The sequence below is a fragment of the Cetorhinus maximus genome, chromosome 9 (assembly GCF_964194155.1).
Source record: "Cetorhinus maximus chromosome 9, sCetMax3.hap1.1, whole genome shotgun sequence".
NCBI lineage: Eukaryota > Metazoa > Chordata > Chondrichthyes > Lamniformes > Cetorhinidae > Cetorhinus > Cetorhinus maximus.
In genome coordinates, this window is record NC_135887.1 from 42,653,092 (window position 1) to 42,674,626 (window position 21,535).

Below are 21,535 nucleotides of genomic sequence, written 5' to 3' on the forward strand. Positions count from 1 at the left end.
ACAAACAAACATCCAAGTCAAAAATAATTTGCCTCAAAGTCTGAATATAAACTACTGTTAGCTCATTAACCATTTTCCTGATGAATGAAAATATTCATATTGAGTCACGCAATAGTTTTAGAGCATTAAGTTAAAAGCTGAAAGTCAAAGCTGCTTTCTCCATCCTTTTCAGTCTGCTTGGAAAAAACTCTTTCACCAAAAACACAGAAAAATGCCCAGATTGACATAAATTTGATCTTCGACATAAAGAGATACACTTCCACATTGATAAAGAAACAGTAAGCTTATTTCACCAATGCTACAAAGGAATATGATACCACAAATTACATTTAAATGTTTAAAGCTGCTTAAACTCATTTTTAGACCTCCACCTCTTCGCTTAAAGTGAGCTCATGTGTAGTTAACCTACATCTTATACAATAAATTCCTTGATTTTTAAATAAATGTAAAACACTGTCCTATAGTTATTACCAGCTAAAACTGAGGTTTTAAGAACTAACCTTCCACTGTTTAATGTTACAAATTTTTGGCCTGCCTCAGCAATTTTCCCAAGTTCAGTGGCACAGGCACTCACCTAATCAGTCCTCTTACCTTAAATTCACAAGTGCACTTCTACTGCCTAATACCTAAACATTTATTAGTTTAACTCACCCATGTAATAATGGTAACCCCTTTGTGACCTGGCTGGACATTGGGCGGAATTTAGTTCCAGATATGGGGGCTCCCCCGACTGGCCGCAGGAATGATGAGGGACCCCCCATCATTCCTGGCCGGGAGGCCCAAAGCAATTTAATTGCAATCAGGCACTTAATTGGCCAGCGACAAGCTTCCCACGTGACTGAGTCCCCTGAAGGGCAGAAATTCCAGCCAACAGATGCTGGCAGCTCTCCATTGCTGGCAGCGGCACCAGGAGCAGTGGCTGCTGCCGTTAATGCTCTGAGGCCATCACCAGGGAGATAGGTGAGTGGGGCTGCTACGGGGGTCGCTGACGAGGGGGATCAGAAGCAAGGTCGGGGGCTGGTTTTCAGTGGCCATGTTTCTGAATCAGGCACTGAATGCCCGTGAATGAAGGACCCCCTGGTAGGCTGTTGGTAAACACGACAGGATTTGCTGGGCAACCTGTGGAAGCAAGAGACCAATTTGAGTTCTGTTCTATCCCTGATCCACCACTAAATTCAATTGGGCTCAAGGATAATTGGATTTAAGTAGCTCATTATTGAGCCAAATTGACATCCTGCCATCAACAGGCAGGATTCTTGTTTTGGGCCCTTACCACTCCCATCTGAACAGTTTTCTAGATGCCGGGAATGGGAAGTGGTACTTGCGCCCAATTCTCCCAGCTGCCTCCCCTAGCCATCATGCCCCCTCTAGTGGGCTCCATCGAATCCCGGCCATGGTGTCTTATACAAGTAGCTTTTCCAATCTTCCAATAAACGGGCTAAAAACACTTGAGTGAGATGAAGCCAGAGACAAAATGTTTAGTTACTTTATTTTATACACAGCAAGTGAGCATGTGAAATGAGTTATAGCCAAAATTCACTTTTTTTCCAAAAATATGCTTTATTCATAAAATAAATAAGAGAACACTCCAGAACATTTTAAAATGGTCATTACAGAAAGTGCAATAATATTCAACTTTTCTTCATAGAGCATGTTGCACTTTGGGGTGCCTCAATACAATTGCGACACATGTAATATTTACTATATACATTCAATGTCTGGCATACAGCCTGGGGGGTTCTAAACAGTTTCCAGCCCCTTGGTGTATTATGGCTGAAAGGCCTTAACTCAAGAAGAAAAGACAGAAGCCTTTACTCTCATTCGTTCACTAACACACTGAAAAGCTATTTAAATGTCCTAAAGCTTTTCACTGTGTTAGTGCATGAAGACTTACCAAAATATGGCAGCTGGTGCTGCTGTGCAAAGTGGGGCGAAGCTTGGCTTCCCCCAATGATTCTGCACTACAAAGAAAGATTCCCAGAACAGGTACGCTCTACATTTCGGAAGTCCAAGCCAGGAACGTAGAGCTCTATCTGAATGTAAAAGAAGTAGGAGAGGAATGGCAATCCAACCGTGATTGCAACTCCTCGGAAGAGTCAGTCCATTGTTTCTACTGAGCACTGTCTGTATACCGGTAGGTGAAAGTTGTCTATTGTTTTATAGCTTGAGCCATTGTTTGACAGTGGGTATATTCTTCTGCCCACCCAAGACAAGGAGATCATGTGTTGACTTGTGGTTCAGTTCTAGTGAGCCAGATTAGTGTGGCAAGGTTTCCCTGTTTGACCCTGGGCCTCACTGCATTTACCTCGATACTGGGTCGGAAAAGCAAGTACAGATTCATGGAGCACTCGGGATCCCAGTTATATAAATGTCCAGTCACACTGAACACAAAGAGAACATCTTGCATAAAGCTTAACAGAGGACAGTGTTTAAATTTGTATCAAATCTATGGAGCATGAGGCAATTGATTTGCTCTGAATTTATATGATGTCACAGAACACTCAAATAATGTGATTTCCTTTTACTTCCTGCATACAGATGAAGTTCGAGACTTTCATTTTAATTATTACAATACACCACATGTGGCAAATTAACGGCAGTGGTGTATTACAGTTCATTCAGAGTTAGAGTTGCTGTGGCAACTTGTACATGCATGTTGTAGTCTGGAGCTATGGATAGTGAAGGTCAAGGCTCCAAAGTTCTTTCTTTCACATGGCTGATCAGGAATCTCCCCCGCTCTTAACACCTGCCATCGGTGAAGGATTTGCAGGTTGATACTCACCCTGTTTGGCCGCATTAAGAACATGCCTTTCTTGACCATCAAGCTTTGGGGTGGGACTTAAACCTGGAGCTTCTGGCTCAGAGGCAGAGACACTCCCCACTGCACCACAAGACCTCTTGGTTAATTCATACTCTGCTTCAATTAACCACAATATGTCTGATTTGTACAGCTACCTAATGAGTTAGGGATTTGGAGAACTAGTATTTTCTTTAATCAGTGTATGTGCATGAATGCACATTCAGCCATTCCACTGTCAATCTGCAGATATCATTTTAAGTGTTTGAGTTTTATTTAATGTTTGGGAAATATGAAGAATCCTCGAGATTAATGTTGAATCAAACTACTACATCTAGTACAGTATAGTAGAGGCTGCTTCTTGCAGCTTCCCAGTTGTGGATTTTACAAAAGTGCTTGTGTAAATTGCCAGCTCTTAATTTTATTTGATATATATTTAAAGCTGTAGTTCAAACAAGGTTAGCTGGAAATGTGAACAAAGGTAAGTGACCCTTTTGGGCTGATAGGGTTTAAGGGTGGAACGTTTCTCCAATAAATGTTTGGATGCAATCCGTTTACCTCAACCAATAACTTAATAATTATGTAAGTCACTGAAAACATAAAATGAGATCTGCTGATTGCAGTGCAGGTTGCCATTAGCAATACAGTTAGAAAATCTAAGCTACAATGCACTTGAGAATCTGGCATTACTCACACATACTCTTAATTTGGAATGTGTGTTTAGTTGCTAATCTGAACTACTTATTTTCAAGCAAATTGAATAATACTTCTGGGGAAGTGGTCTTAATAGGTCCTCTGCTCAATTGGTAACCATTATTGTTCAAAGCTTCCAAATTGACAGCAACTCGGCTCCTCTTCTTTGCAGAGGCCAGTTTATTTCAAGGTCAGGAGAATCAGCATGAAGTGATTGGCTTTGTTCTCTATACTTAAAGGTTGTTCAGTTATGATCTATATAAAGTTTGATATAGGAAGCTGTTGGACACTTGTGTCAAATATAAATTCCATAAATAAAAAAATGCTCAAGATGATGGCTTGGGTGTGCATTTGTCCAGGTAATAACCCAAAATCAAAAATTACACTGCTTGTTTCAGACTGCATTACGTTGAGTGGGCAGCACCATCAATTGCCAATCCAGTGGGTGCTGGACGTGTATTTTGCATTACAAATGTGTGTTTGGTGTTTCATACAAGTCAATGTGCAACACAAGGAGAAGGTAAAAATGACACAGGAGCACAGAAATTACAGCCAATATTTAGTGTCCCTCATCTGTAACCTGAGCATGCTTGGTGTCTCATCATTTTATTATCCACTTAAATTGCTTATACATCAAGTAAGTACACATTCCGATTCACATTCTATTTTAGAGACATCTGAAACAAAAGCTACATGACTACACCTTTTTTCTTCACAGATTCGGTTTAATGAAATCTGAAACCTGCACTTAAAAATCCCCTAAAATGTGACAAAATAATTTTAGTGATACTTAGCTGGTTGTACAAACTATTATATACTTTGTTGATCCTAACATGTTTATTTGATAGATGAGACTTCAGAAACTTATCCCTAATCCCTAATCACCCTGCTAATTTAGCCAATCTCAACATTTTTCCTCATCTTCAATCCTAATTGATTTACTGCAGTGTCTTGTGCAAGAAGGAAGCATAAGAGACGAGGCAGTACTGAGAGATTGTACAGGCTATTTTGGATCTGGTAATGTGTAATGAGGTAGGATTAATAAATGATCTCAGAGTGAAAGATCCCTGAGGAAACAGTGACCATAACATGGTAGAATTTAGCATTCAGTTTGAGAGTGAGAAACTTGGACCAGAAACAACTGTGCTAAACTTAAATAAGGGTAATTACAAAGGAATGAGGGCAGAGTTGGCTGGAGTGGACTGAGAAAAGAGTTTAGCAGAAAAGATGGTTGATGAACAATGGCAGACGTTTAAGAAAATAGTTCATGACTCACAACAAAGATATGTCCCAGTGAGGAAGAAGGATTCTAGGAAGGGGATAAACCAACAATGGTTAACCAAGGAAGTTAAGGATAGTATCAAATTGAAAGAAAAAACATACAATGTGGCAGAGATTAGTGGTAGGCCAGAGGATTGGGAAAGTTTTAAAAACCAACAAAAGATGACCAAAAAAATAATCAAGAGGGAGGAAATAAGCTTTGAGAGTAAACTAGCACGTAGTATAAAAACGGACAGTAAGACCGTCTTTAAATATATAAAAAGGAAGAGAGAGGCCAAAGTGAACATAGGCCACTTAGAAAATGAGGCTGAGAAAATAATAACGGGGAACCAGGAAATGGCAGAGGAGTTGAATAAATGCTATGCATCAGTCTTCACGGTAGAAGACACTAATAGCATTCTAAAAATACTAAATAATCAAGGGGCAAAAGCGGGGGCGGGGGAGGAAATAAATACAATAACTATCACTAGAGAAAAAGTACTAGTGAAACTAATGGGACTAACGGCCAATAAGTTCCCTGGACCTGATAGGTTGCATCCTAGGATATTAAAAGAAGTAGCTACAGAGATAGTGGATGCACTGGTCGTAATCTTCCAAGAATTTTTAGATTCTGGAAAATCCCCAGAGGATTGGAAAACTGCCAATATAACATCCTTATTCAAAAAGGGAGACAAAAAACACATAACTATAGGCCAGTTAGCTTAACACCTGTCATTGGGAAAATGTTGGAGTCTATGATAAAGGGTGTAATAGCAGAGCATTTAGAAATACATAATATAATCAAGCAGAGTCAGCATGGCTTTGTGAAGGGGAAATCATGCCTGACTAATCTATTAGAATTCTTTGAGGAGGTAACAAGCAGGCTAGATAAAGGGGAACCAGTAGATATAATATATTTGGATTTCCAAAAGGCGTTCATTAAGGTACCGCACATAAGGCTACTTAATAAGATAAAAGCCCATGGTGTTGGGGTAGTATATTAACATGGATAGAGGATTAGCTAACTAATAGAAGACAGAGAGTTGGAATAAGGGGGGCATTTTCAGGATTGCAACCTGTAACTAGTGGAGTGTCACAGGGATCAGTGCTGGGGCCACAATTATTTACAATTTATATTAACGGCTTGAATGAGGGAAGTGAATGTACTATCACCAAGTTTGCAGATGACACAAAAATAGATAGTAAGGCAAGTGATGAGGATGACTCAAAGTCTACAGAGGGATGTAGACAGGTTAAGTGAGTGGACAAAAACTTGGCAGATTGAATATAGGGAAGAATTTTGCCCTTGGTGTGTGGGATCAGCGGGGGCAGGCGGGAACGGTTGCAAAGCTGCCCGCTGCTCGTGATTGGCAGCGCACCGTGATTTCACGCTGGCCGGCCAATTAAGGCCCGCCTAGTGTGATACGCGAGCGGCTCTGTGTGGGTGAGGGGAGGACAACGAGCAGGCCTAGTGTGAACTTCGCTCATGCGCACGAAAGAGCGCTGAATAATCTCCCTGAGGCACGGAGCTGCCTATTGAACAACAGAAAAATTTAATAAAACATGTCCGCTCATATGACTCTGTCACATGAGCAGGGACATGTTTTTAATTAAAAATTAAAGTTTTTATTTAATTTGTATTTGCTTTTGGAAACCTCATCCTGCCCGTGGATGAGGTTTGCAAAAAAAAACTGCAAAGGCCGCTTGGCCTTTTCGCCTGCCCGTCAACTGCTAGGTTGAACGGGCGGTGAAAAATTAAGGACAATTGCTAACTTAATGGCCCTAATAGACCTTTTAATTGTCGGCAGGCGCGCTGCTGGCTCCGGTGCATGCCTGCCGACACAACTATCACACAACTGACATTGGCACGCTTGGCCGACATCAACCTGCATCATTTCACGCTCAGTCAAGTTGGGCGTGCGCCCGACCGCCGAGTTAAAATTCTGCCCATAATGTGAGGTTATGCACTTTGGCAGGAAGAATAGAGGAGTTGAATATTATTTAAATAGAGAAAGACTGCAGAGGGCTGTAGCACAGAGGGATCTGGGAGTCCTCGTGCATGAATCTCAAAAAACTAGCATACAAGTTCAGCAGGTAATAGGGAAGGCAAATAGAATGTTGGCCTTTAGTTTAAAGGGAATGGAGTATAAAAACAGGGAAGTTTTGCTAAAACTATACAAAGCACTAGTTAGACCTCACCTAAACACTGTGAACAGTTATGGTCCCCTTGTCTAAGGAAAGATATACTGGCATTGGAGGCAGTCCAGAGAAGATACACTAGGTTGATCCCGGGTATGGAGGGATTCTCTTATGAGGAGAGGCTGAGTAGGTTGGGCCTGTACTCATTGGAGTTTAGAAGAATGAGAGGTGATCTTATTGAAACATATAAGAGCCTTAGGGGGCTTGACAGGGTAGATGTTGAGAGGTTGTTTCCCCTTGTTGGAGAGTCTAGGCACTATTTCAGAGTAGGGGCTGCCCATTTAAGACAGAGATAAGGAGGAATTTCTTCTCTCAGAGGGTAGTTAATCTGTGGAATTCTTTACCGCAGAGGGCTGTAGAGGCTGAGTCATTCATGGTATTCAAGGCTGAGATAGACAGATTTTTAATCAGTAAGGGTATCAAGGGTTATGGGGAAAAGGCAGGAAAGTGGATTTGAGGATTATCAGATCAGCCATGATCTTATTGAATGGCGGAGCAGACTCGATGGGCCAAATGGCCTACTTCTGCTCCTTCATCTTGCGGTCTTATTTCCCCATTGCACCTTTGCAATGGCCGGCAATCAAAGCTCACTTAATCTCAATCCCCTCCCTATGAATAAGAAAAATAATAAACCACACTATCTTGCCTTAGTTATGACTAAAACCTGTTTTGGCTAGTCTAGCTTGGAACAAACCAAGGCTTACAGGAAGTTCGTAGTTACTTGTCTTACAATAAATTGTCTCGGCTTTATACCTCTCTGTCAGCAAGCCGTTCTGACAGGTTGACTTTGATCATGGGTTTTTCACTCCTTTTTGTTACTTCCAACCAGAGAAGCTGAATGGCCTATCCCTCTGATTTCTTCCCCATTCTGTGATTTGCCAGTATGACTGTCAATAAAACTGTCTACCACCTGTCTAAAAGACTGGATTCTTTAAAGGAAACCCAAGATGTGATAACAAATTAGTTACTGCCCCAGACTGTTGTAGAAACACATCTACAATGTCTGATTCATTGACTTATAAAATTTTCTGGCTCATCGTTGAAGCATATGGCTGTAGGAGAATCTGAAATCTGTGTGAACACACTTCCATGTAGCTCATTTCCAAACTTTACCTGTGGAAAATGGCCCAACAAGCCATGGGCCACATTTAGCCATCAGTTGTAAAGTGCGAAGCACCTGGGATGGCATAATTTATAGACGCATTTGTTCCAGTTAACTACAGCAAATGGGTCAATTTAATCACTATTTCTCTGGTTCATATAATCTGGTTCACAACTTGAACCTCGTTTGGGTTAAGACATTGTTAATCCATCAGTTAATTAACCAGTTTAATTTCAGGATGAACTGAGTCTTTGCAATAACTGATCTTCCATATTCTGCTTTAACTTGTCAGTTAGCTTCTGATGTCGAGAGATTTTGCAGAAATTAGATTTCACTATTAAAACGCAAGTCAAAACAACAACCTCCGGTGCAGTGGAGATCAAATCTACTTTACTTTTCAAATTTTAAAATGCAAATTTGTTGAAAGGAATTTAAATATTTTCTACTTTGTGTTTATTCCAACCTGTCAGCCATACATAATAACCACTGGTAATTTGTCATTTTCTGTGCCCCTGTGCATTGCCTTCCCATGAAATAATATTGGCATTTCAGGTCCTGTTAAGTGGGAGCTGTTATTGGTAGTCAATCATCTCTGATGCTGATCACACTGTACACCTCCCTAACTGATTTCAGTCAGTCCACAAGCCAGGGAATATACGAACATGAAGGAGCTAGCAAAGAAAGGCGTAATCTCGTCACAGGAATTTCAGCAAGCGTGTGTGTGAAATTGTGTTGAGGTTCATTTCAATGTCGGTGGCAGGGCCGGGGGCAGAAAATGTGCAGCAGTGAATTGGCCACCTATAATGCCCGTGAAGACATGGGAAAGGAAGGTCAAGCTGGATGCATCCCGGGCGGCCAATTTGTTACCATCTCTTTTCAACCCCCTACCAAAGTGGAAAATTAATCCCATTGTATCTACTTCAACTGTGGAAGCAAACACAACCAACAGAAAAGTCAGAGGCCTTGTTGTTCTAAACTTGGGCTGTACCTGGAGCAGCCACCTTGAGCATCAGGGAATCTTTGGGCAAATACAAGGCTGGTCAAAGAGTTTGAAATGCTTGCTGCTGGAATAAAGACTCAGAGGATGGTAGTCAGGTTCAGCACTGATTCAACTCTCTTTTGAATCATTAGTCTATAGTATGAGTGCTGCCTCCCTTCAGACTAACCCAGCCCAGTTATGGATAGAAGTACCGCAAATGGCTGATACCACTGATGGGAATTACAGACCTCAACATAGTATCTTCATTTAGTTTATCACTGGGCCACAACTTTATGATGCCTCTTCTGGAGCTAATCCAGTCCACCAGTTTTAAAACATAAACTATAGACACCTGAGAGCATGCACCACCATTCTGTTTGCAAATTTTAGTGAAAGCACAGGAGTGTATGCAGAGAGACGCTACATATAGGCCCTGCCGCAAATTTTCTAAATGATATTTTTAACCCTCTTTGAAGCTGTGAGAGGGCCTATGCCTCCTTCTCCTCATAACTTGGAAAGTCAGATATCTGGAGAGAACATTCTGTGCATAGTTACAATCACAAAGCTCCTTTGTCACACAGATATGTCTAATGGGGGATGCAATTGACAGTATAACTATTCCCTTCTAGTATCTTGAATATAGAAGATTAAGTGCGATCTAATGGAGGTATTTAAGAACATTCAAGGATTTAATAAGATAGAAAGTGAGAAACTATTTCCTCTGATGGGGAGTTCAGAACAAGGATGCATCAACTTACGACAGTGCTAGGCTGCTCAGAAGTGATGTCAGAAAGCACTTCTTCACACAAAGGGAAGTGAAAATCTGGAATAACACCCCCACCTGAGAAAAGCAACTTGTTTGAGGCTAAGTCAATTGAAAATTTCAAGATGGAGATTGATAGACTTTTGTTAGGTAAGGATTTTAAAGGTTATGTAACCTATGCGTCGATGGAATTGAGGTGCAGATCAGCCATGATCTAATTAAATGGCGGAACAGGTTTGAAGGGCCGAATGGCGTACTCCTGTTTCTATCTAATTTAAGTCTACCATCCATGCATCGCACTAAACATGTTGCAGTCTGAGACAAGCATCCATACGATAACTGAAGTCTTCCAGAGTTGCTACAGTTTTTTAGCTTTTGGCAATACCATTTTCAGAGCAGGCTGTTTTGTTCTTCACACAGATTATGCCCCAACTGTCAAGAAGACATATTTTCTTTCCAATTTTCCCAGAGAAGATTTTATTTCACAGCTGCTTATTGCAGCAACATTGTGAATGTTCTCTTTAGCTTCTAATTCTCGGTACTGTGGTTTTCAAGACAAGATTTAGTTTAGTCACCAATATGCCTGCTTTACCAGGCATGGTCTCTAGGTAGAAATATGGCACAGATAATATCACATATGCCTGTATAGTGTAATTTTGTTTAAAACACTACTTAAGTTGACAATCTCATAACTTCAAATTGCATCATTGATTACCGTCACTACCAACAACAGTCCAATAACTGTGCATACATCTGCCTGATTTTATTCAGCCATAAGACTTCTCTCCAAACACAACTCCAAGTTTGGAAAGAACTAGAGGCTTTTTCACACTTTAAGTGGACAAAGTCCGAAAATCTCACATTGAAATCTAAGTGACAACACTGCCCACTATTGGAGAGACTTTGTCAAAAACATCCACGAGGATTACATGTAGATTATATTTCCATTTGCAAAATCAAGTACATTGTAATTTTAATGCTGAAAAAGCAGAGGCACAGCAAATCAAATGAAATATGTTGAAGTTTGTCGAAGGGCTGCACTATGCAGTTCCACCTTGGCTGCTGTATATTCAGGAAACCATCTCAGTTTAAATGGGTAAGTTGTCATTAACCAGCCTGTGAGGCATGGCTTCTGTTTAATATTGCAAAGAAAATTGTCAAACTATTGAAATGGGCTTTCCCCAGGAGTCAGCACAAACAGTTCTTAGCTGTGGCATGTCATTCAATATCATTTTAATCACCAGTGACAATGAGTTTTTCACACTCACCTACTCCTTTAGAAGGAGGGAAAAATACAAACTTCTATATGGAGTTTTCCTCAATGGGCATGCTATTTCATTACCTGGGAAATCAATACTTAACTGTGCACCAGAGATTGTGGAGTTTGTATTCTTTGCTGGCCTCCCATCTTGCACTCTGCATAGGCTTCAACTTGTTCAAATCAACTAACTGAATTCTGTCCTGCACTCAGTCCCAGTCATCCATCATCCTGTCCTTGCTGAGCTATGTTGGCAAGTTGTGCCCCAATGAATAGAATTTAAAATTCTCATCCTTATTGCTCCATGACTGCCACGCTCACAAGCCTTGTATCTTCTTCCGTGTTCTCCAGACCTTCAACATCGTGCATCCATTCTTTACCATTGCTCCACCATTGTTGGGAGAACCTTCAACCACTTTCAATTACTGAAACTTCTGCATCAAAGGTTTCCACCTCTGTACCTCTTTCTATCTTTAAAAACCTTTTGAAAACTTATCCATCTTTACATTAACCTTTAATCTCCTCTCATGACTCTCCCACTAGACCTCAGCATCCACTTTGTTAAACCATGTATGGATTTTTCTTCTCTCCCTGTAAAGTGCCTCAAACAGTTTTTCTATGCTAAAGGAGAAATACCAATGCAAGATGCTTTTGCTCAAAGATCTCTCATTTTCATTTAAAATATTCGCCACCATTGCCTTCCAAATGAGACAAAATCTTCTCCACCAATAAGACAGTCTGGACCAATGCCATAAAGTAAACAATTACCTCAGACATGATGAAAATGTCAGCCTCACATTGCCACCTCATAATTTAACCCCACTAATAGCAATCATCAGACAAATTGAAAACTCTCTCTGAATGTTCTCCCACCCAACTGCTAGTTTAGCTGTCCTTTGGTGGTTATAATAATAATGACATTATTCTAACATTTACCCCTCAATCAGCTTCACAAAAACAGATTATCTATTCATCAACCCATTACTGTTTATGGGGCCTCAGTGTGCATAGGTTGCCTGCCACATTTCCCACGTTACTATATTTCAAAAATACTCAAGTTAGTTATAAAGCAAGCTCGGAGCTCCCGCAGACATAAAAGGTGGCATATAAATGCAAGTTATTTCTTTATCTGGGAACATAATGGTCTTAGCCTGCAGAATATTTCCCTGCAAGCTAACAACCCGTTTCAAGCATTGCGGCCACTGAGGATTGTCTGGACATCTTGTCTGGACTAGTGTCAAGATGCAGCTGTTTGATGAGGACAGCAGATGCCCAGTGTGTGGACAACTTCACCAGGAAATCAAGTCATTGTCGAAGTTGCTCATTCCATATTTAGTCCCCAGAGTGTTTTTTTTAAACGGTCAGAAAATTAAATGACATCAGATGCAGAATGCACAAAATATATCCTTTTGTCTCCATTTCCCAGTGTGTATTGGAGGAGCAATCCTGTCACTTGTTCCAAGTTTCCTTTGCAAGAATTTACTTCTTTGGTTTCACACTTTCAAACACACCAGCATCCCTCATGGCTTCAAATGCCTTCATGGCATCATATTTCTTATATAAGTCAGCATATGCTCTCTTCCTGGAGTCACCTACTATGAACTTGAAGGTACTAGCTATGGCAAAAGCTGAAGTAAAAGCCGCAGCCAGGTGAAACAGTAGACGTTTGGCCAACAGGCCTCTCATCACAGGCTTGGCAATCACAGCTGAAGATATGGTTTATTCTCTATCCACAGAGCCTTTGCCTGCCAGAGAAACCAGGCCTTATCGAACAGAAACAAGACAAAGCCTTCAATGGACTCTGTAATTTCTATACTTCAAGTCTACTTCCCATTAAATAAAACCAGCATGGCCTGGCAGTCGTGTGTGGTATATGAGGGAACATGAATCCCTGTACCACAGAGATTTATCTTATATTACCAGCAGTTTGTGTAGCCCAGACTTATTTGACCCAAATGACAAAAAAAATGAATTCCAAGAGTAGTAAATTAGCCATGGTCAATTAGTGAAGAGGAATCTCATCAAAAGTCAACCAGTGGCTTGCATATCAGTCCCCATGTGTACATAATCTCATAGTCATTAAAATAAAGAAAAAGAATACCAAAGGATTTGCATGCTAATCCTTATCCAAAGTGCAATTAATGAGCCTTACAAGCAGCCCCGGTGAATGAACTGCTAAATTTGCTGATCTGTCTAACTGAGCTATCCTGATCGAATCTTTCACTTCCCAATTATGGGCCCATTTCAGCTCTGCTAATCTCAGCCTATCTGAGCCAAACAACAGGGTACTAAAACGAGCCAACCTCAGCAACTCTGGGCAGGGGAGGAAGTGAAGGAATCAACTACAGTTCTCGCATCCAATTGCTCGAGTGACCTCTGTTGGAAGGTGGGCCCTTGTGGACGTTCAATGAGACTCAGCTGTGACGCCTCTCCCGGCCTGCCCCTAATGGTCAAATATGCATAAAACAGACACTCTCATTATCCAAGTTCACAGAGGAAGGATGATCTCTTGGCTGTTACGGTACTTGGAGCCAGCATACGTGTGAGTGGGGATGGGGGCATAACTGAACAGTGGAATAGTGATAAAAACAAAAAGCTAAAAGCTACTGCGGATGCTGGAAATCCAAAACAAAAACAGAATTACCTGGAAAAACTCAGCAGGTCTGGCAGCATCGGCGGAGAAGAAATCAGTTAACGTTTCGAGCCTTCATGGCCCTTCGGCAGAACTGGAGCATAGTTAGAAGAAGGGAGAAATATAAATTGGTTTAAGGTGGGTGGGGGGGGCGGTGGGGAGAGACACATTGAGGGTGTGGTGTGGTGATTGTGGAGATGAGCAGTAGATCAAAAGATGTCACAGACAAAAGGGTCAAAGAGGTGTTGAAGGTGGTGGTATTTGTCTGAGAAAAGTGCTAATTAAGAATGGAAGACAGGATATTCAAAGTACAGCTCTAGTGGGGGTGGGGTGGAAAGACTAAAGGTTTTAGTTTTAGATTTAAAAATAATGGAAATAGGTGGGGAAAGAAGAATCTATATAAATTATTGAAAAAAAAGCGGGGGGGGGGGAAAGAAACGGGGTGGGGATGGGGGGGAGGGGGAGTTTAAGATCTAAAGTTGTTGAATTCAATATTCAGCCCGGAGGGCTGTAAAGTGCCTAGTTGGAAGATGAGGTGCTGTTCCTCCAGTTTGCGTTGGGCTTCACTGGAACAATGCAGCAAGCCAAGGACAGACATGTTGGCAAGAGAACAGGGTGGAGTGTTAAAATGGCAAGCGACAGGGAGGTTTGGGTCTTTCTTGCGGACAGACTGCAGGTGTTCCGCAAAACGGTCGCCCAGTTTGCGTTTCGTCTCTCCAATGTAGAGGAGACTGCATTGGGAGCAACGAATACAGTAGACTAAGTTAGGGGAAATGCAAGTGAAATGCTGCTTCACTTGAAAGGAGTGTTTGGGCCCTTGGACGGTGAGGAGAGAGGAAGTGAAGGGGCAGGTGTTGCATCTTCTGCGTAGGCATGGGGAGGTGCCATAAGCGGGGGTTGAGGAGTAGGGGGTGATGGAGGAGTGGACCAGGGTGTCCCGGAGGGAACGATCCCTACGGAATGCCGTCAGGGGGGGTGAAGGGAAGATGCTTACCCTAACCCTTCAACACCTCTTTGACCCTTTTGTCTGTGACATCTTTTGATTATCTGCTCATCTCCAAAATCACCACACCACACCCTCAATATGTCTCTCCCCTCCGCTCCCCCCCCCCCCCCACCCCGCCCCCCCCACCTTAAACCAATTTATATTTCTCCCTTCTTCTAACTATGCTCCAGTTCTGCCGAAGGGCCATGAAGGCTCGAAACGTTAACTGATTTCTTCTCCGCCGATGCTGCCAGACCTGCTGAGTTTTTCCAGGTAATTCTGTTTTTGTTTTGGAATAGTGATAATGTTTCTGCACTGATGCTGCAAAGAGATCAGTTCAAATCCCACCACAGCAGCTGATGGAAGTTAAATTCAATTAATTAATCAATGTGGAATAACAAGCTCGTCTCAGTAATGGCAACATGAAACTACCGGATTGTCGTAAAAACCCTTCTGGTTGACTCACGTGTTTTGGGTAAGAAAACCTGCCATCCTTACCCGGTTTGACCTACATGGCTGACCCACAGCAATGCGGTCGACTCTTAATTCTGAAATAGCCTAGTGAACCACTCAGTTGTATCAAACCCCTACAGAAAAGTAAAAAAAAAACGAGGATCACTGTGGGTGTACCTACATCACATGGACTGCAGTATTTCAGAAGAGGATTCGTTGCCATCTCCTCAAGGGCAATTGGGGATGAGGAACAAATACCACATTGCCAGCTACACTCATATCCCTTGAATGATTAAAACGTCTAACAAAAACTGCAATGAAATCAATGGCCTGGATTTTCGCCACGACAGAGAGGCTCTCCATTATGGTGAAAATCCCGGAAATGGCCGAAATTTCTAAGTACCGCCCCCAAAACCAACATTTCCCATCTTCACAGAGACAGGAGTGGAGTCGGGCTGGTGTTTGTGCATGTGCGATTTGAGGAGGTAGCTGGCTATTTAAATCACCAGCTGCCTCGATTGAAGTGGAACTTTGGAAAGCCGGAAGGTGGAGGTCAGAGTGCTCAGATTAGAACAGGTGAGAGAAGGTCTTAACTTGGTGGATTTGTTTGGATAGCCATGGTACCCCTTTGGATAGGATCCAAGGACACCTTTGAGAGAGGTAAGGCACCCTTTGGGGTTCTTAAAAGTGAACATGACCATGAACCTTTTGCACACAATCTCATTGGAACTGTCCAGCTGTCAAGGAACTGTTAAAAGGAAGTCCAGCTATCAAAGCTGTCAAACCTGTCCAGGAAGTGACCAAGCTGTCAAAGCTATTCAGGAAGTGTCAAAGCTGTCAAACTGCCCAAATATACTAGGTGAGTTGGCATAGTTGGGATAAGAGCAAAGGGTGATGGATGGGGGACATGGTTGGCATGAATTGGCAATGGGGTGGGTAAAGGGGCACTGTTAGTATAGGGTGGGTAGAGGGGCATTAATTTGGCATAAAGGTGTGAGGTGCCATGGGGCTCTGTGGGGAGCATAGCTTGGCATAGTTTGGGCATGTGTGAGGGCAGTGGGGGAGTGATAGCTGGAGGGATGTTTTTTGTTTTATTATTATTTTTTACTCATTTAAACACAGTGTCAGATCACAGAGGCAGGACTTGTGCCCAGCCTACCTCTGCACTCGTTCTGGGTTCACCTGCCCAGACTTCTATTTCAGCTCACTCCCCCACATCCTGCCAACCGAAAAGCTAAGCTGCGGGCGGTCATTTTTAAAGGTTGGGTTGGCCGAGCCGGGAAAGCTTCCAACTCTGCAAACCCAACCCAGGGATGAAAATCTAGGTCTTTATAATGGCTTTGTAGTTTAATAGAACAGGGAAATTTTTTTGAGTAAACACAGCCATCAGGAACCTTGTCCAGTACCAGTTAATGCTCAGAAAATTGGCCCCAGTTATTCTGCGTAATATATGTTGCTACTGGTATTGATTGTAAGCACTAGCACTTGACGGTACTGTGTACTCATCTTGTTTATGCACCTTTAGATGCATAGTATAAGAATAAGACACTGCTTCAGAAATATTACATTTTCTTCAATACACACACAACTGATCAACAAGACTGGTACTTATTTGCTATGGGGATCCCTTTCAATGAGCTGCATCTGTTATGCAGTTAGCACTGGTTTCACATGGTACTTCTTGTGAGGCATGATAGGAAGCAGCATGCTGTTCCCCGAGGGTAAAATCTTCAGCTGATGGATAGCCTTCAGGCAAGAAGCAAGCTCAAGGAACTGTGAACAGTGTTGAGCGCTGAGGGTTGAATGCAGGGTGGGTGGAGGAGTAGAAAGATAACAATGCTTGAAAACCCCGGAGGGAAGAGTGGAACAAAAGCACAGTTAACAGGTGGAAATGACATCTGGTCCCCTGTGCCATGCTCCGCTTTGTTCTACATCATGTCACTGGATTCCTTTCAAGCAGCGTTTACCGGGTAACAGAAGCAGAAACTGCCTTGCCCCTGGTGGCCGCCTGTTTGACAGGAATGTACAGTGCAAGCACAGATGGGCCGCCCTGTGTGGTTCTGATCACAAGCACAGTCATGACATGTATTTACGAAACAGTGCTGCATTTTCATTATGTCACTCCTTTCAATTTAGACCATGTTCAATCTTTATTCTCATCTAAAAACAGTTGCCAGAAACAGCAATGATTAAAATCGCCTCTCCAGTTAAATTTATGAAACACAGTCAAGTGCTAATTCTCAATTTTCCTCAAGTTTGAAAACTTTGTATATTCACGTTAAGATGAAGGTTTCATCTCCAATGCCTCATTTTGGTTCCAGAGTTTACACAATTGCTCCTCTCCATGGTGTGTACTTTTGGAAGAGTTCCAGACAGAATACTGCACCACAATGGCCATACTGAGGGAGGAGCAGGTTTGTTCTAGGACTGAGGTACTCTCTTCTGTCAATGGTGTAACAGCCAGCTTTGCAAGACAGTTCCCATGACTTACACCATCCTCACTTATCCCAAAGAGCCAACCATGTTGGACAAATAGCAGGAACTATTTCATTGCCAGAAGAGTCAATTATAACGATGACAGTTAATCTGCGGTTACTGGATCAGCTATTTTGGGCAGTTCAATACTTTGCGAATTTTTAATAAGATGATTATTTTGACACTGGCTGCATCCACTCAGCATCTCGTGTTGTAACATGAACAGGTTGATGTTAGAATCACAGAGAAAGGAATAGAACCAAGACACTGCAGCAGAGGATGACCTGATTGCACATTAAATATATCAGTTAATTAAGATGCTCCTGATAGTTGTTAACAGTGCAAACATCTGATGGAGACTTTGGGTACCTTCAAAAACCTGTTTGCACGGTTAACAGTTATGGGGAGCAGCCCCATGGCAACTGCTGCTAGCCCTTGACAAGCCCCATGTCAAACTTTTTAAAAATTTCTCTGTTACACCAGCCACTGCATATCACGTTGACACCAACAGCTCTACTATAAGCAGTGGAACTGTATTAATAATGGGTGCACAATAAAGTGTCAACTTGTCTGTTCGCTGCACAGATGTTGAGCTTATACAGCATTTTCTATTTTAGTTTCAGATCTGCAGTATTTCGCTTTTTGTGTAACAAGCATCAGTTTATCGGGAGCTTGGTCTGTTTTTCACTTACATTTTACAAATTCTCACTCAAGTTGTTGCTGCCTGTGTTTGCAGGGCAGTACAGTAAGTTGGTTCAGACATTGGTAGGTGCAGGCACACACCTATAATACCACACACAGGAAGGCTTCGGTTTTGACCATGCCATTCATAGAAGTACAGAGCTGAGGCCTGGAACATCCCTGCCAGGAGGGGACATATAAAATTTGAAGAGGGAGTCAATCCTGAGCCACTAATCTCGTGGTCAATTTCAGAAAGCAGCACTGGCAAAGAAGATCATCCAGCCCACTGAAGTGATAGGGTATAGTTAAATTTAAATTAAAAAAACTATAAATGAACAATTAAAAAACTTTCTATATTTATTGTGCGTATAACAATGGTCATGTTCAATAGAACACTCTGGGGTATATTTTCAGATTTTTAGGTGATATGTTATCAAATGGCAAATGGGGTGGCGATCCAGTGCGCTGGACCTTTACCCATGCTGCACTCTTTATACACTTTAGGTTCTGAGTTATAATAACACAGGAAGCACCCATATGAAACCAGCTTAACTATATTGAAATTAAGTACCCACAAGGTCATTCAAAGGACACTGTGATTTCCCAGTGCTTCACAAAAAGGGCATTAATTCATGTTGCCATTCATTACGAGCCCAGGATCGCTAAGCACTGATATATGTAGAAATGGATTCGCCATGAACACATGTAGATTTTTCTTCGAAGCTTGCCTTGTTCTTCCCCTTGAATCAAATGGTCATGAACCCAGTTCCAAAGAAGAGTCATACTGGACTTGAAATGTTAACTCCTTCTCTCTCCACGGGTGTTGCCAGGCCTGCTGAGTTTATCCAGCATTTTTTGTTTTTATATCAGGTCTCCAGCATCCGCAGTATTTTGCTTTCATTACACAACCCTTGATTGATTTGTTAGCTAGAGGTGATGGAGGCTTGTTAAGAAATATCCCAGCACATGAGAAATTGGACATTTCTATTTGTTTTCATACGGTGGGAGATCTGGGTGACAGTAGCAGTTTTAACTGGCAGCAGTTGTAGTTAGCCCTCAAATCAGACTGCTATTTCCTGTGCAACCAAGAAGTAAATAGGACAGAAACACAGCCTGGAGAGCCCATATGGCAGAGCTGGCAAAGGGAAGATGGTGTGTGAGACAAAGGGCTGACTGTTCACCCAGATATGGAGACGAGAACAGAAGTGGGCAGGCGCATAGATTCACGCTGCTGCCTGGTTTGGCGGCACCATCCCATCTCCAGGCCATTTTCCCGGAGGCGGGATTAATGCGGAAGGATTACTGACCTATGAATCGTGGGTAGCTAATCCAGATAAATTTATGGGCAATTAAGGCCAATCATCAGAGACTGACTGGACCTTCGTAACATCAGGAACAGACCCGCTGTCTGGAGGCAGGCTACCCACGGTAGACAGGTGTGACTAGCACTCTAGGCAAGTTTTGAGGCCCACCCCTCCTCGATGGCCATAACTGTGGCTGCAGGCTGACCTATAGAGAGGTTCCCCTCCACAATGGTGGTCTGACAACTGTGGCCATTTTTTATTTCAATTTCTTTCAAGTGGCTGAGAGGGGGCTCCTCAAGGTGGAATCACAGAGAAAAGGGGTCAATTTGAAAAGTGCATCCTATCAGGTAACAGGAATGATGTACTTTGTTTTATATGTGACGGGAAATGTTAGCAGAGTGAGTTAAAATTCAGAATCCACCACTGTAATCAGTCGTACATAATCTTTAAAATAAACTAACTTCTTGATTTGTCAATGGGCTTATAACCTTTTATATTTCAAAAGCCATATGTGCATTGGTGGGTTCAGTGGTAGAATCTTCATCTGCCACAATGCAAGTCTGTGTTTGATTCCTGGCCATTGTTGAACCCTTTAAGAAGCAATTTCCTCTGGTGGATGAAAAAGTGGGCATAACCTTAAAATTAGAGGTAAGTCATTCAGAGATGACATGAAAGGAAGGAAGCACTTCTTCACACTAAGCGTGGTGTAAAACTGGAACTTTCACTCCTATTGAGGCTGGGGTCCAAATGAAAATTTCAAACCTAACCTTGATAGATTTTTGTTAGGCAAGGGTATAAAAGTTACAGAACCAAGGCAGGTAGATGGAGTTAAGATGCAGATCAGCCATGACCTAATTGAATGGCAGAACAGGCTCCAGGGGTGAATGACCTACTCCTGTTGCTAAAATAGCAGAAGTTCACATGTGCGAGATTACATTATCCAGTTAATTTAATGTGGGACTATAACAATCACACTCTTTATTGAATTGCATGACTAGATATCAGGTAGTAAAGGTAATCTCCTAATCATAAAAGATACAGGATCCTCTCAAGAGTGGTGCATATCCTGACAGAATATCTGCAGCAGGTCTGGCATTTTTAACAATGCTGTACAATGATACCCAAGTGTGAGCCAACAATGAGCATTAAATGACATGTCATGGCATTGTACAGCAACATTACACTGCAGGATCACTTTGGGCTGAATGTATGAGAGGCTTCAATTCATGGAGAAACTGGTGGTACTAAGTGAAGCCTGCAGTATAACATAGTATAAGTAACCTTTGAAGCCTCAAAAAATTCTTCCAAAAATGGGGGTCAACTTAGACACGGAGTATAAAATGTGAACCGCCGATTTTGATGTAGGTGGTTGCCATTTTGAAATGTGGAAAAAAAACACTGGTAGTTCAAAGCACATCAATGTGACAAGTTTTACTGAATGAATTGACTCCACGAGGATGCCTTTAACTACAATCAAAACATTTTAGAAACTGTCTAATCCTTTGGGTGGGGTTTTCCAGCCTGACCAGCGGCAGGCATCATGGCAGGTGGGATGGTAAAATTTGGAGTGCGGCCAAAGGTCAATTGGCATGGCTCTCCAAATTTTCCCATCCCACCCGCAATGATGCCCACCACTGGCAGGGCTGGAAAACCCTGGCCATTTTCTTTTGGCATCTGATGCAAAGAGTTCATCAAATTCATTCTGAGTCACTTTGACTTTGGCATCTTCATAAGGGTCACATTCTGGATCAGATTTGGCGCTTTTGGTTTCAGAATCATCCCTCCACAACAAATCATCTTCCTCCCAATCCACTGGTTTGGATATTCCACATTTTTTGAACAATGACATTCTGTGCACTAATGGCATCGCACAATTTGATGACATAACCACACAAAGCATCCAGCAGGGCATTTTGCCACTCTTTGTGCAGGGTTTTTCTCCATCCACTCATTC

The 21,535-nt window shown here is 42.1% G+C and overlaps 1 protein-coding gene and 1 pseudogene across 4 annotated transcripts in view; both read right to left on the reverse strand.

The window, feature by feature from the left end:
* Window positions 1–21,535, reverse strand: part of auts2a (activator of transcription and developmental regulator AUTS2 a) — a 1,158,583-nt gene that overhangs the window by 816,878 nt on the left and 320,170 nt on the right. The gene's annotated exons all lie outside the window — the stretch shown is intronic.
* Window positions 12,434–12,770, reverse strand: LOC144684603 (cytochrome c oxidase subunit 6C pseudogene; annotated as a pseudogene).